This window comes from Mytilus californianus, unplaced genomic scaffold, assembly GCF_021869535.1.
Source record: "Mytilus californianus isolate M0D057914Y unplaced genomic scaffold, xbMytCali1.0.p SCAF_11, whole genome shotgun sequence".
In the NCBI taxonomy this organism is placed as follows: domain Eukaryota; kingdom Metazoa; phylum Mollusca; class Bivalvia; order Mytilida; family Mytilidae; genus Mytilus; species Mytilus californianus.
The window spans coordinates 64533652-64548329 of record NW_026262593.1 but is presented as its reverse complement, the minus strand read 5'-3'; the positions used below and the strand labels follow the sequence as shown (position 1 = coordinate 64548329).

Here is a 14678-nt window from a genome sequence, read left to right as displayed (position 1 = left end):
TACAGGTTTAATGTAAAACATAATGCAAAGTTTTTGGGAAAACGAGATATTTATACATTTGACATTGAAACCTGGCAAAAAGGTAAAAAAAAACCTTTTGTGACCATATTATACACAGCTTGCAGTTTGGAAATAGAGTACATATCGGCATTGTGTACATCTTTCCTACATAGACAAATTTACAACTTAAAACAGGTCAAAAGAATAAAATATAGACCCTGTTTACTTCTTCAATGGAATTATATTGCTCCTATCAATCAAATGAGGACAAGGGACATTAACAGTTGTGTTGCGACGTTGTTACGACGTCTTATGATGGTAATAAATTACGTCACAAATTACGTTGTGCCAACGTTGTGTGGATGGTTGTCAGCACGTGCCTTGGAGTCCACAAAATTACGTTGTACCAACGTAATTTTACTACGTTGTCACAACGATAGTATTACGTTGTCACAACGTAATGTCAACGTTGGATTGTTTACTGGGTAGGAGTTTAACCTCTTTATAGATCTAAACGAACGTGGGTGTGTCTTTATACATCCCGCTTTAAAAAAATACAAATTTAGTTATGTTTTAATTTTCTGATGACAAAAACGATATTAGTGCCAATGTAAACTATATTCAAAGATCTAATTACAACATTGGTAAGATAACCTTTACTAATAAGTTTGTTTAAAGGTTCGATGAGTTTACACGGATCACATAGTGATTTAAGTACAATATTACCGTAAAATTTAGGATGTGAAATACCGTTTTTAATCAGTTTTCTACAAGTACAGCCAAATTTACTAATCAAATCTTTGTATCTATGAAAGAACTTAGCAAAAGTTTTACGTAATTTATGGTAACGAAATCCTTGATTTAATAATTTACCAGTGATGCATTGATTACGTTCGTTAAAATCTATGACATCACTACACACACGGGTATAACGAACGAGTTGGGATAAATAAACACCGTATGATGGAGCCAAAGGAACATCGCCGTCTAAAAAAGGAAAATTAACAATAGGGAATAAAAAATCGTCTCTTTTGTCGTAAATTTTCGTATGGAGTTTTCCTTTAGAGATTTAAATGTCCAAATCCATAAAAGGACAACTACTGCTGTTTATGTTAGATTTAGTTAAAGTAAGTAAACATAGATTTTGAAATTCATCGGTGTTTCAATTTCCGTGAGAATAATGATAAGGACAAGTAAGAAGTTTTGAATATTTCAACCTTGATATTTTGTATCGTGTAACTTTAAGAGAAGGAAACATGCAAATGTTCATTAGTTAAGCTATTTAGCTTATTTAAGCGTTCGTGTTCACTGCTGTAGAATTCGTCTATCATGTCAGACTTGTCTCCCCATTATACCCATTAATTGATTTTAATAATGACGATTGTTAGCAATTGTAGAAATGACGAGCTGTCATGTTAGCCCTTAGACAAAAAAAAATAAAATTACTTTTTTCACCGGGTATTAATGCTCATACTTAAATTCCCGCCAATGAAATAATATTCGATTTGGCTTTTTGTTTCTGGTTCACCAAAAATTCAAGTAAACAGAAGGAACAATACTTGACATTAAAACATATCTTTTACAGTTAAATTTTACAACAGGATTTTCACAACTGTCTAGATCAGAGGGTCTAGAGTGGGGTCAACAGAATAAAACATGTGTTATCATAGTCTAAGAAAAAAGAGAGAATAATGGACAAAAATTAGCAATAAAAAATAAAGCGAGAAAAAGTGGCAAAAAATCCGCAAATCAGAACATAAAGAATAGAGAAAAAAATGGCATAAGAAGTAAAGACGCATACATAGTATATATAACCTCAGACCATGTCTGATTCTGCCCTTACCAATTGGACTATCATGAAATTTTATACACAAAAAATCGTTTGTGTGTTGCTTAGTTTCAAGTTGTCTATGTTGCGTGTAGCAAACAGTTTGTATTTGACTGTGAGTCTCTTATACTAAAGAAACTTATTCAATTTTATTGTGATAACGAGTAAAGAGAAGAATAATATAATGCTTTTTCAAAAGTATCTTTATAACTGGTGTAATTATCATTTTTTAAAGATTTTAAAAGTTTAATAGTTCTGGTTGTAAGAAATATGTAAATTTTGAAACGGTGGAAAAATGCACAGTTTTTATTCAAGTCATGTCAAGGTGATCAGGAGCAGATCCAGGATATTTTAGGGGAGGGGTGGGTAATTGCAGTGGGTTAATTATGCCAAGAAATGTTTTGGACGATTTTATACTTTAAAATACATTTTTTTTATCAAGTTGAGATATATGACCTTTACGGATTCCCTCTGAATCTGTCACTGGTGGTCTTTGATTGATCGCTATAAACTGTCATTGAACTTTATTAATTTTACAGGAGGCAGACCAGCTTTAATATTTGACAAGAAGAAAAAGGCCAGATCTTAATATACAAAGACTGATCAATCTGGATACATAAAAGCATATGGACAATCATAATGGAAAATAAAGTACTAAATTGGAAAGGGCATTTAACAATATAAACTATAAAATATTTGTGACATTCAGAATTTATAGGATTGTTCAATCAAATAGAGTCTGTTTTGGTGCAATTTACATTCAATTTGATAAATCTTTTAAATAACTGTTTCAATTTCTAAGAGAAATTATTGAAAAATTATTTTAAAAAGGATAATTTAACTGTAATATACAATAAACCGAGTATACAGGATCATTTGCATGTGCTTTCTCTCAAAATGTTTGCATAAAATAATTTGATTTAATTTTTGCATACTATAAACATGATATGTATATTAATTTGTCAATTATGAAAGATTTAAAAAAACAATCAATTATTTTAAGTTTTATGAACCAAAAAGAAAGCGTTTATTTAAGCCGAATGGATAAATATATTAAAAAGGGTATGATTTTAAAATGTGAACAGTAATGAATGTTTTATAGTGCTTCCATATGTTATGTCAAAAGTGTTTGTTTGAAGTATATCTGACATAACAGTAGTATCTATACATGAGTATGTAGCTGACATATTAATTTGCCGCCACTTTTAAACAAGAATAGTTGGATACTCTCTTTAAATTTTAAACGATACTGAAAAAGATCTCAACAACAGAATATTCCTGCCATAAATATGTATAGAAAAATATGAAAATCTTGCTAAAGCTCATGAACTTAGTACTCTATTTTGCCTATTTTTTAACTTTTTTTATTCGAGCGCCACTGATAGTCGTTCTGTTGATGAAACTCGCATCTGGTGTACAAAATTTATCTATGAAGATTTTTTTTTTACTTTATCATATAAACTATAAGATAAAGAAAGGAATACTACTTGCACCCTTTTCAATGGAACATTTTTTACAAAGCTACAATTTTACTGTATGTAACAGCTTATATATATATCATTGTATATTAACATTTTTTTTTACCATACAAATTAATCAATCTTATTATCTTTCAGTATTTTGTATATTCTCTGTTCTGTACATGTTTATTCCCTTGTCCTCTTTAAAGAAAGATAATGTTTGTAGAGTCTGCTTAATCATATTGAGTTTGCAAAAGCTTTTATTGACCTACTGATCCCAGGGTTATGTGACTACACAATGTTGTTATTGTTTATCAATTTGTTTTTTTTTGTTTTTTTTTTTATAATTATTTTTTTTATATAAATACATTTATGTATATCGATGTGGTTACTAAACATTTGCATTTTAAAGCTATATCAAATAATATTGATGAATCTGCTTACTACAGATCCTTGTTTATGAAATAAAGAGATGTGGTATGATTGCCAATAAGACAACGTTTTAATTTCCATCAGAGACCAAATGATGAATATGTTAGCAACTATAGATAACCCTACAGCTTTCAACAATGAGCAAAACCCATACTGCATAGCAGGCTATATGTATTAAGGGCCTTACCTATTGAACCTAATTAAATAATAGTATGTGGTATGATTGATTGCAAAAGCGACAACTATCCACCAAAGTTCAAATGATGTGTTGGTTTTCTGGTATTTTTTTTATTTATTAAGTTTGGTATTAGCTATTTTTCTATGATTTCTAAATGTGGTTAAATCCAATGCCTCTCTGCACGTTAAAGAACCCTTGCAAAAACAAATCAAGGGGTCCGTGGGTTGATTGTTGCAAGGCTACATTTCGGTTGCTATCCACTATACCCTCATTTTCAAGTGCCGTACAAAGGTGTTGCCCTTAGCTTCATTCCGATCGACTCTAATTACAGGACCTACCTATTGTATTAATTGTTAATTTTTTCTAGCCCTGAACATGTCTAAAATATTTGCCACTGTACGTTCATCAAACAACATTTTATCAATCAATCAAAATAAATCAATGTGACGAACGTCTTTCCTCTTATTCCTTGATGACAAGTGCTTAGCGAAGAATCAGCAAATACCAGTTTTTACGAAACTAACGTTCAAAATCCCTGAGGCAAAGTTGACTTTTGATAAAATTCGCTATTATTTTTAGGTACCTTTTGTCATATAGCTCTTTGTATGTTTCGGTTCTTTAACATCCTTTGCTTTCCAAATTGTCGGTTTTGAGCATTCATGATGAAGGTTAATCCAAAAAAATGCTACAGACGGATTAAATTTAGAAAGAATTATTATTTTCTTTTTAGCTCATATGGATCATAGGGCCAAGTGAGCTTGTCTCGTCACTTTGCGTCCGCCGTCCGTCATCCGTCGTCGTCCACCGTCGTCTGTTAACTTTTATAAAATCTCCTCTGAAACTCAAATTTAACCAAACTTGGCCACAATCATCATTCGGGTATCTAGTTTAAAAATGTGTCCGATGACACCGCCTGCTAACCAAGATGGCCGACATGGTAAAAATATAACATAGGGGTAAAATGCTTGTTTTGTGTATTATTTAGAAAACCATTTGAAATAGAGAAAATCTGACATGAGTAAAAGTGTTCAGAATGTAGAGCTCTACCAATTTTCCATATACGTCACTTCTTACAGTTCTTGCCCTTAAATGAAACATTTTACCATTTTTTTCATGTTTGCCTTCTATCTTGAAAATTGTAATAGATAAAGAGAAACTTTAAATTGCAAAAATAATCAGCAAGATAAGTTCTACAAATAAGTTTGCATGGTCAAAATCGTCAGTCGACTCCTTATTATGATGACGATTTTTACCTTTTTTTTGCGTTTTTGCCTTACATCTTAAAATTTTAATAGATAGATAGAAACTTAAATAAGCAAAAATGATTAGCAAAACACGATCTTCAATTTAAACATCATGGATGAGATTGTCCGTCCACTTCTTTTTGAAGTTATTGCCAATAAATGAGGATTTTCCATTGTTAACCTTTACAAAAATCTTCTATTCTAAACTACTTAGCAAAATTTAACCAAACTTGGCCATAAACATCATTGGGGTATATAGTTTTAAAAAATGTGTCCAATGACCCCGCTTGCTAACCAAGATGGCTGACATGACTAAAAATAGAAGATAGGGGTAAAATGCAAGGTTTGCCTATTATTTTGAAACCCGTTAAAGTAGAGAAAATCTATTGGGAACAAAAATGTTCACAATTTTGAGCTCTACCAATTGTCCATATGCGTCAAAACTGTCAGACGATTTCTTAAAGGAGTTATTGCCCTTAAATAACTAATTTTACCATTTTTTTCATTTTTGATAACTATCTTGAAAACTATAATAGATAAAGAGAAACTTTTAGTCGTAAAACTGATCAATAAGACAAGTTCTACAAATGAGTCTACTTGGTTTAAATCGTCAGTCGACTCCTTATTGGAGTTATTGGCCTTTGACGAAGATTTTTACCAAATTTGCGTTAATGCCTTATATCTAAAAAAAAATATAATAGATAGATAGATTCTTAAATTAGCAATAATGATCAGCAGGACAAGATCTACAATTAAGATAATATGGAGGCAATCGTCCCCAACTACTTTTTGGAGTTATTGCCCTTTAATGACAAATTCACTATTTTGTTTTTGCCTTTTCGCCTTATATGATAACAATTATAATAGATACATAGGCACTTTAAATCGCAAAAATTATCAGCAAGTCAAGATCTTCTAGCAAGTCAAATTTTGCTGATATAGTTAGTAGACTGTCACTCTTTATAGGAGTGATTGCCCTCACATGAGAATTTTTTTTTACTCTCTTTTGGGTTTTGAGCAAAAAATAAGGAAGATAGATGGAAACTAACCAGAATGAATGATCAACTAAAGAGGGATTTTTTTTCGTGAATTGTAATCTCATCTTTAGTGTTAGAGAGAGTCCTTTGTTGAATATGCACATAGACGAATGTGAGCGACACCTGCTCTATAGAGTCTCTAGTTTTCTTCAAGTATTTTGACTTTATAAAAGATGACAGCTTTTAATTACATCAAACGCCTTTAGTCTATATTACTGTACATATAAGACTTGTAGTTGTACTTAAACAGTTGAAAAGTTATAGGATATAAAAATAAGGAGATTCGATATGTTTGCCAACTATCACTCATGGTCCAAATGATGTGGATTTAAACAATTATAGGTCGCTTTACGACCTTCAACAATGAGTCGCATATAAAAAGGACAGACAATACAAAATGAAAGTAATCATAATGTGCCGGGGTAGTTTTCAGATGAGGTGCTTGCTTAGTAGCATGTGAGTCAATTAAATTCAAGCTTTTTAATTTGCCGCAAAGCAAGCAAAAAAATAAGAATAAAATTGAGAACTGAAATGGGGAATGTATCAAAGAGACAACAACCAGACAAAAGAGCAGAAAACAGCTGTAGGCCACCTATAGGTCTTCAACACAGCGAGAAAATCCCACACCCGGAGGCGGGCTTCAGCTGTCTCCTAAACAAAAATGTGTACTGGTTCAATGAAAATGGACGTCACACTAAACTCCAAAACATATAAATGAACTAAAATTAAAAAAAACATACAAGACTAACAAAGGTCGGAGGCTCCTGAATTGGGACTATTGTTCAGTGGTTGTCGCTTGTTCATGTCTGTCATATTTGTTTTTCGTAAATTGGTTTGTTATAATTTATGCCGTTAGTTTTCTCAATTGAATTGCTTCATATTTTTCATGTCTGGGCCTTTTATAGCCGACTATTCGGTATGGGTTTTCTCATTGTTGAAGGCCTTACGGTTGCCTTTAATTGCTTACATCAACTTCATTTGAACTCTGGTGGATAGTTGTCTCATTGTCAATCATGCCACATCTCCTTAATTTTATAAAAGTTATATATCTGTGATTAAAAACCCTTATATAAATGAAAATGGAAATGAATCATTATACTGTGTAAAAATATGATGAAGATGTGGTATGAATGCCAATGAGACAACTATTCACCAAAGTTCAAATGAAGTGGATGTAGGCAATTCTAGGCAACCGTACGACCTTGAACAATGAAAAACCCATATCGGAGAGTCGGCTATATGAAAAATATGAAGCAATTCATTTGTGAAAACAAACGGCCTAATTTATGACAATACAATCTCCGAGAAACAATTATGACAAATATATACTAGTTGCTTATATTCACGTCTTTTGGACTTGGGTTGATTGTTGTCTCATGATAATTATACTACATCTTATTTTTTATATACTGTTAATAAGTAAGGAAAATTGTAAACAGGCATGATTGACTATACTCGTTTGTTCGTTATAAATATTTTATCAGAAGCCTAATTATAATTGTGTTATCATTTCAAACTGGATAACTTAATTGCTGGACCATTTCTAGTTTGGAAATAGTTACTTGTACAATACTTTATACAATGCACAATGATTGCCTTCTTCGTCGCAGATCAGTAGTCAAGAGTGTTTTTGTCAGTAAATGTACTATAGCATACCGCACGCGGAGTGACATCTTTTTCCAAATTAAGCAAGTTTTTATATGTTTTCCCGTCATGTTGTATAAGTATCAAGTTGTAAGACACATACCCAACAACGAAAACGTTGCCGCTACGATCATTTGCTACGCCAAATGGATTCACCAATGAATCATCGTGAAACTTCCATACCTCTTGTCCATTCATATCATAACAACATACAGTGCCATTTACAAAGTTTGAAAAGAAAAGGTTGTTTTTTGAGGCGGAAATATATTCGTCGCCTTCTGCAGCCAACGTACATATTTTCTTACCAGTAATGTCAAAAACCTCTACTTTATCACTTATGACGTAAATTTTACCATCTGACTGACTCAATCCCCAGCAATCACCTCCGGTCTTTATGTTCTTTTCAACCCGACTATTGCGATACTTAAATATTTCAAAGAATTCATTATATCCGTATGTGATTGCAATGCGATCTGAATCTAGCACTGTTATATCATACGGCTCAGCAGAAACTTGAATACTGCCGATATAGTTACCTTCTTCACTGTACTCCAAAAGTTTTGTGCTATAGTAATTCGCAAACAATAAATGTCCATTTGGCAATATAGCACAACCTGTAATAAACGTCGATTCTTCTCTCTTGATATCAACTTTTGTTATTAATTGCAGTCTTATGTCAGCGACATAACTCGAGGGTCGTACCTTTTGCTGCATTTGAGCGTGTTCTATTTTTAGCTCTTTATTGTCTAAATTTGAGGTATGTTCAGTGACATGAATTTCTCCAAACTCTTTGACTACACAATTTGATAATTTCTGAATATCACTATTTAGAACCAGGTTGAATTTATAATCGTTTGTAGAATCAGTTGTAGTTTTGAAGGATTCGATATCACTTATAACCAATTTGTCAAGTTGTCGCGTTCCAAGAAATACTTGTAGGTCAGATGAAAACTCTTTCATCTGCAATACTTGATCTTTTAGTTTGATAAGTTTTTCCTCTTGTATATTAAATTGTTGTAGAAAGTTATTACATTTGGATTTGCATGATTTTGTTGCTGATACCAATGTTTGCAATAATTTTTCTTCCAACTCGTCCAAGTGACCATTTATTTTTTGTTCTCGTATTTAGAATAATTCTCTTCATTTCTTTCTCTTGCTTTTCAATATCCTTTTCGGTAGTATTTCTATTGTTGATGCAAAGTGTAATATTACGCAATGTTACCTCAATGGCCTCCTGCTAGTCGGATACAGCCGTGGATTGTCTTGCATTTGTAGCAGCAGCATCTATTGGTATGACATCGGAACAAGATCTGTGTTCAGTTGGCAAACATACCACGCAAAGTGCTTTGTCATGAGATTTACAAAACCATTCTAGTTTCTTGTCATGATTATTACAAGTAAAGGGGATTGGAACGTCTTCTATCTTCCGATAATCTTCAATCGAGATAATTTCATGGTCCCTACTGGTTTTGGTTTTCTTGTGAGTTTTCTCGCATTCTTCACATAAACCCTCTTCACAACTGGTGCACCATTTTAAGTGAGTAAGGTAATATACATTCAAATTTTTTGTATATTGCTAACTTATACTTATAAATATAACGAATGTCCTATAGCAATTAAAGGAAAAATGTTTCAATGCCCTAACACTTCAAAATTCAGTAAACGATATATTCTTTTTCCTAAAAACAAAAAGGTATCAAAACATTGACTGAACGTGACATGGTGAACTCATTGAGGAATAATTATAAACTTTAAAGATTCTTTTTCAAATTGTAGGTAAACATTTGTTCGAACAGAACTTCTGTTAGCTCAAAAACTCATTTAATAATTGTCGTTAAAGGCTCTAATCTTACCCTTTGTCTCCCTACAATAAAATATGCATGAAAAGGTCCCGTAAACTATCAAGGTAAAAGTTAGAATAGAAAGAATAGTGAAAGTATTTAGTTTATCATCATATAACTTGTTCTAATAAATTAAAGGGTTATTAGCTTCAAATTTCATGTTCGTCGATTTGAATCAAATTCTCAGATTTTATTAATAACATACTAAAAAAAATCCAAATTATAATAAAATAAAAAAGAAACAAATAGCAATGCATGGGATCGCTATAATGTATCAGCATTTCGGATTCCATCGAGATAACCTCTGAAAACTCGATGGTCATATACCACGTGATTAACACAAATATTAATATAAAAAGATACGGAGTACAGGCAATTTGGTTTTTCTAGGTCTGTTTGATTCCATGTTATAGGTTAAAATATATGATAATCATCGTTTTACCAATATATTATAAGAATGATTTTTTGTTGGTCGGATCAGTCAAGGAAATAGTCTTCCTTGTGTTACCGTTGTTTCGCTTTTCAATGTTGAAATTCTTTTCTTTTTAATAAATTAGACATATTATGAACACATACATACCCATCTCCTCAAAAGGTCAAATTAAAAGGTTTCACGAAAACAGATTCTAATGAGTAGAATGTTTACTTGCAAGTCAATGATGCACCAGAGAATTTTACATAGCTTACTGTGACGAAATTGAACTAAACTGGCAGCTAGCTGTTAGCGAAAAATATACCTTTATTTCTTTTTTTCACTTTTAAAAATGTTTTAAAAAAATCATATTTCAATTTTTTTGTTGAAAACGTGGCTAATGCCCTTTTAAGGCAACAATAGTTTAAATCCTACAAATTGATCACGAAGACAAATCAAGACAACAAACATGCCAAACAAAAACCGAGTGAATCGAATGAACAAAATAGAGCGAGACAGGGTAAGCTTCTTCTTATTTGACATGCGAATCAAGCCCCAGTAAAAAGGTCCCATCCGGGATTAGAACACAATCGGTAAAATTACAGATAAGACGACTATTTCGAACACATTTCGGTTATATTACTTTTCTGTTCCAAATCAATTTTCATTTTCATTTTCAAAAAGAATTTATTACAATCTAAAATCAAGTAAAACATGTTAAAGGTCCATCGTGTTTAAAGTAGTAACCCAGTAAACAATCCAACGTTGACATTACGTTGTGACAACGTAATACTATCGTTGTGACCACGTAGTAAAATTACGTTGGTACAACGTAATTTTGTGGACTCCAAGGCACGTGCTGACAACCATCCACACAACGTTGGCACAACGTAATTTGTGACGTAATTTATTACCATCATAAGACGTTGTAACAACGTCGCAACACAACTGTAAATGTCCTTTGTCCTCATTTGATTGATAGGAGCAATATAATTCCATTGAAGAAGTAAACAGGGTCTATATTTTATTCTTTTGACCTGTTTCAAGTTGTAAATTTGTCTATGTAGGAAAGATGTACACAATGCCGATATGTACTCTATTTCCAAACTGCAAGCTGTGTATAATATGGTCGCAAAAGGTTTTTTTTTTTACCTTTTTGCCAGGTTTCAATGTCAAATATATAAATATCTCGTTTTCCCAAAAACTTTGCATCATGTTTTACATTAAACCTGTAGTTTTGTCCAATTCATTTTTCACACAGTTGTTAAAGGTTAAAGGCTTAGTTTTTAACTTTTGCAATACCGAAGTACAAGATTTACACATTTCTATTTAACAAAAGCAACTTTTCTTTAAAAAATTTAACACATAATACTATTCGAAAAAGGAGGTTTTGTATGATGGCCAATGAGACAACCCTCTATCCTAAAATCAAATATTGATGATGTTAGCAATTATAGGTAACTGTACAGCCTTCAACATGACATATTGGTACATGCTGCAACTTCTGAATGTTTAGAGTTTCAGTGTTCTAGAATATAGATTTCACTATGATGGTGGAAATTCTAGAATGTAGATTTCACTTTGACGAAGGAAAACATTTTTTAATGAATTATTTAGAAATACAACAAACTACCACATATACCTTAATATTTACTGTAGATCGATTCATTCAGCTGGATTCACTACACAATGACAAGCTAGGAAATGAGTTTGGAAAAAGACCCAAAAGCTGACTGTCTAATTTACAAATATATATTCTACACAACTTAAACACACTTCTAAAAATATCCCAAATGAAGAAAATACCCAAAATTCAATCAAACTAACTATTGCTTTTTTTCCATTGACCAACTAGGGATAGACCTATCCAAAAGTTAAGACTTCTTTTTTCTTAGCTACATGAACCAATAAAAAAATAATATGTTTCTGAATTTTTTTTATTTTTATTCCAAATTTTAGTCTTTTGTTGGTTGTATACATGTCATTCCAAATTTTGGTTTTCTGCCCTCTGATCAGCTGGTCTTGTGTTGGTTTCAGGTCTCTGAAAAAAAATAATCATAAATTATAAAATACAAAAAAAAAAGTTGATCCCAACTTATTAATTACAGCAGTTCTTAAAAAATATCCTGTGTGTAAACATAATCAATATTTTTTCTATTGCTGGTCGTATAATAAATCTTGCAAATTCAAAATTATGTTGTGCTGTTACTGAGATGTTTGTATCTTTGCCAATTATACATATTTTGATAATGTATGTTAGAAATTTTAACATAATTTCAACAGTATATAATAATTCATAACTTTTAGTTAACCTTTGTTCTTATTTAAAAAATAAATTTGTTGTTAAATTGAACATGTGTTAATGAAATTATGGCTGTTCCAGAAAATACTATGTCCGCATAAATACAACCATCCCCACATAAAATTAAAAAAAGAGCCTTCCCTTGGGGGGAGGGGGGGGGGACTTAGTTTTTTCTGGAACAACCACTAGCCATTCTACAAACAATAATGAATCCAAATTAAAAAAGGAAGTTTGGTTTCTCAAAATTGTCATTTATCAATTAATTTAAGATATTCATAGGATTTTACCTTAATGAATTTAAATGGAGAAGACGGAACTAAGTTGAAAAACTTGTTGTGTCTAATCCATTTGTTTTGTACAATAAAATATGTTTAAACTAATAAATTTAGAATTTACATCAATACAGCAAGACCTTATATTATATGCCAATGAACGCAATCTATAAAATCAACAAATTATAATTTGATAAATAAAATTAATAAAAGAAGAATGTGTCCATGAGCCACAAATGATGTTATTAAAGGACATAACTAAAGAACAGTAAAACAGATGCTCTCCAAATTCAAACTCTGCATTTTATGATAATAAGCATTGTGTTTAAATTTCATAACATGTCGTTCAGGCAAACTAAAGTTAGAGAACAGAAACCAATTTGAGTTCAAATAATGTACATACAGTACAAGAGTAAAACTATATCACTCAGTGAAGGAGGGCATAAAAAGAGCTGATCAACTGATGTTTACCTTTTTATAACTTGGTCCATCTTTTTGAGCTAGCTGGTGCAAGCTTAAGTGTTACTGCAATGCATTCCTCAACCTCAGACACATTGGATCTGTGGATTTTTATATAAGACTCTGGAAAAAAAATTATAAATACATTCAATTATCTTCTATATTCTTCAGTCTGTTTACATGCGTGTCAGTCAAACAAATCTTTGGGAGAACTAGGTAAGTGACAAATTAACATGCATTCCAAAATTCATAAGTTGTATGATTGATTATGACATTGTTTCTGATCACACATTTATTGAGAGTTGATTATAGCTCGTCATTGATAAACATGTAGATTTTATACCATAAATTGAACAGCAAAAAAGACGTCCCTATATACTAGTTTTTTTAACACCAGTAAACTGGGTTTTACCCAACTTTTCCCCGACTGGATCATAGTCTAAATAATTATGACGTCTTGGAAGGCTATTTTAATTTTTTTTCTGTGACGCCTTCCTACGACGACCTAGTCCCAAATAATTATGACGTCTTGGAAGGCTATTTTATTTTTTTTTCTGTGACGCCTATCTACGACAGTCTTTATTGGCACAATTGTCTATTCCCATGTCAGACCCAGTGACACATGGATTGTTAGTTGCTTAATGTCCAGTGGCATATATTTCATGCATGTTCAGGATGACCCCCAGTGATACATGTAGTATTATCATTAATAGGCCGAGTTTGTAATATGCCAAGTTTGTAATGGGCCGAGTTTGTAATGTGCCCAGATGTCTAGCTTCCCATTTGTGATATTGATCAGACTTTTATGCTTCCAACATTATCAAAAAGATAACAGTGCAAAAGACACTTGCAGCTTTAATATATAGGGATAGTAGCTCTTGTCATGGATACTCAGGATAGGAAACAAGTGCCTGTGCACCCACCCCCTTTTTTTTTTTTAACTTTCTACAGTTAATTGCATATATCTTAAAAAAAAACACAAGTTATTCGAGCAATTTGAAAAATGGATTCAAATAACACAAATTTTGGCTAAAATGTCTTGTATCAGTGCAATATATTGACAGTATAAGGAGTATCATATTTCAACACGGTCACGGACAACAGACTTCAAAGAGGCGCCCAACACGGCAACAGATGTTTTATTTTCTTCAATCGTACTTGTTTTTATCATGGAGAACCTATTTGGCGTAATGTGCAATTATTATATTACCTTTTTCTTTGTTCTGGAATCTGGATCGAGCTAAATTTCACTGCAAGTTTTATCACTGTTTTTAAAAATCAAGCGGTGAAAGTGCGCATGCTCAGACTTTTCATAATATGCAGCAGTAAAACCCGAGTACTGCTGAACGTTCCACTATTATAACCAATCGTAAAAAATCGATTATGGAATTAGAATAATAAATGATGACAAAACTTTAATGATATATTAAACAATAAATATTCATATAAAATATATATATTAGAACATTAAAATTGGATTTGTAATATTTTCTTGGACATTTTGGTGCAAATTATGTCTGTGCGGGAAAAAAGGGGGATATTTTGAAAATCGAAAAAATCGTGAATATA

General features: G+C 31.9%; 2 protein-coding genes and 1 long non-coding RNA gene across 5 annotated transcripts in view; 1 reads left to right on the top strand and 2 right to left on the bottom strand.

Moving 5' to 3' along the window:
- The window catches only part of LOC127720529 (PDZ and LIM domain protein 4-like), a 197662-nt gene extending 194948 nt beyond the window's left edge, over positions 1-2714 (top strand). Inside the window, exon 5 of the transcript XR_007990832.1 lies at positions 2699-2714. The gene's annotated coding sequence lies outside the window, so the exon portion shown is untranslated. The remainder of the gene's footprint in view (positions 1-2698) is intronic.
- LOC127720525 (tRNA pseudouridine synthase-like 1) overlaps positions 1-14678 on the bottom strand; it is a 206835-nt gene that overhangs the window by 177569 nt on the left and 14588 nt on the right. The gene's annotated exons all lie outside the window — the stretch shown is intronic.
- On the bottom strand, positions 11995-14481 carry LOC127720531 (uncharacterized). Its single transcript, XR_007990834.1, has 3 exons — positions 14320-14481; positions 13122-13232; positions 11995-12117 (listed from the first exon to the last, which is right to left on the bottom strand). It is a non-coding gene; the product is annotated as an uncharacterized LOC127720531 (long non-coding RNA).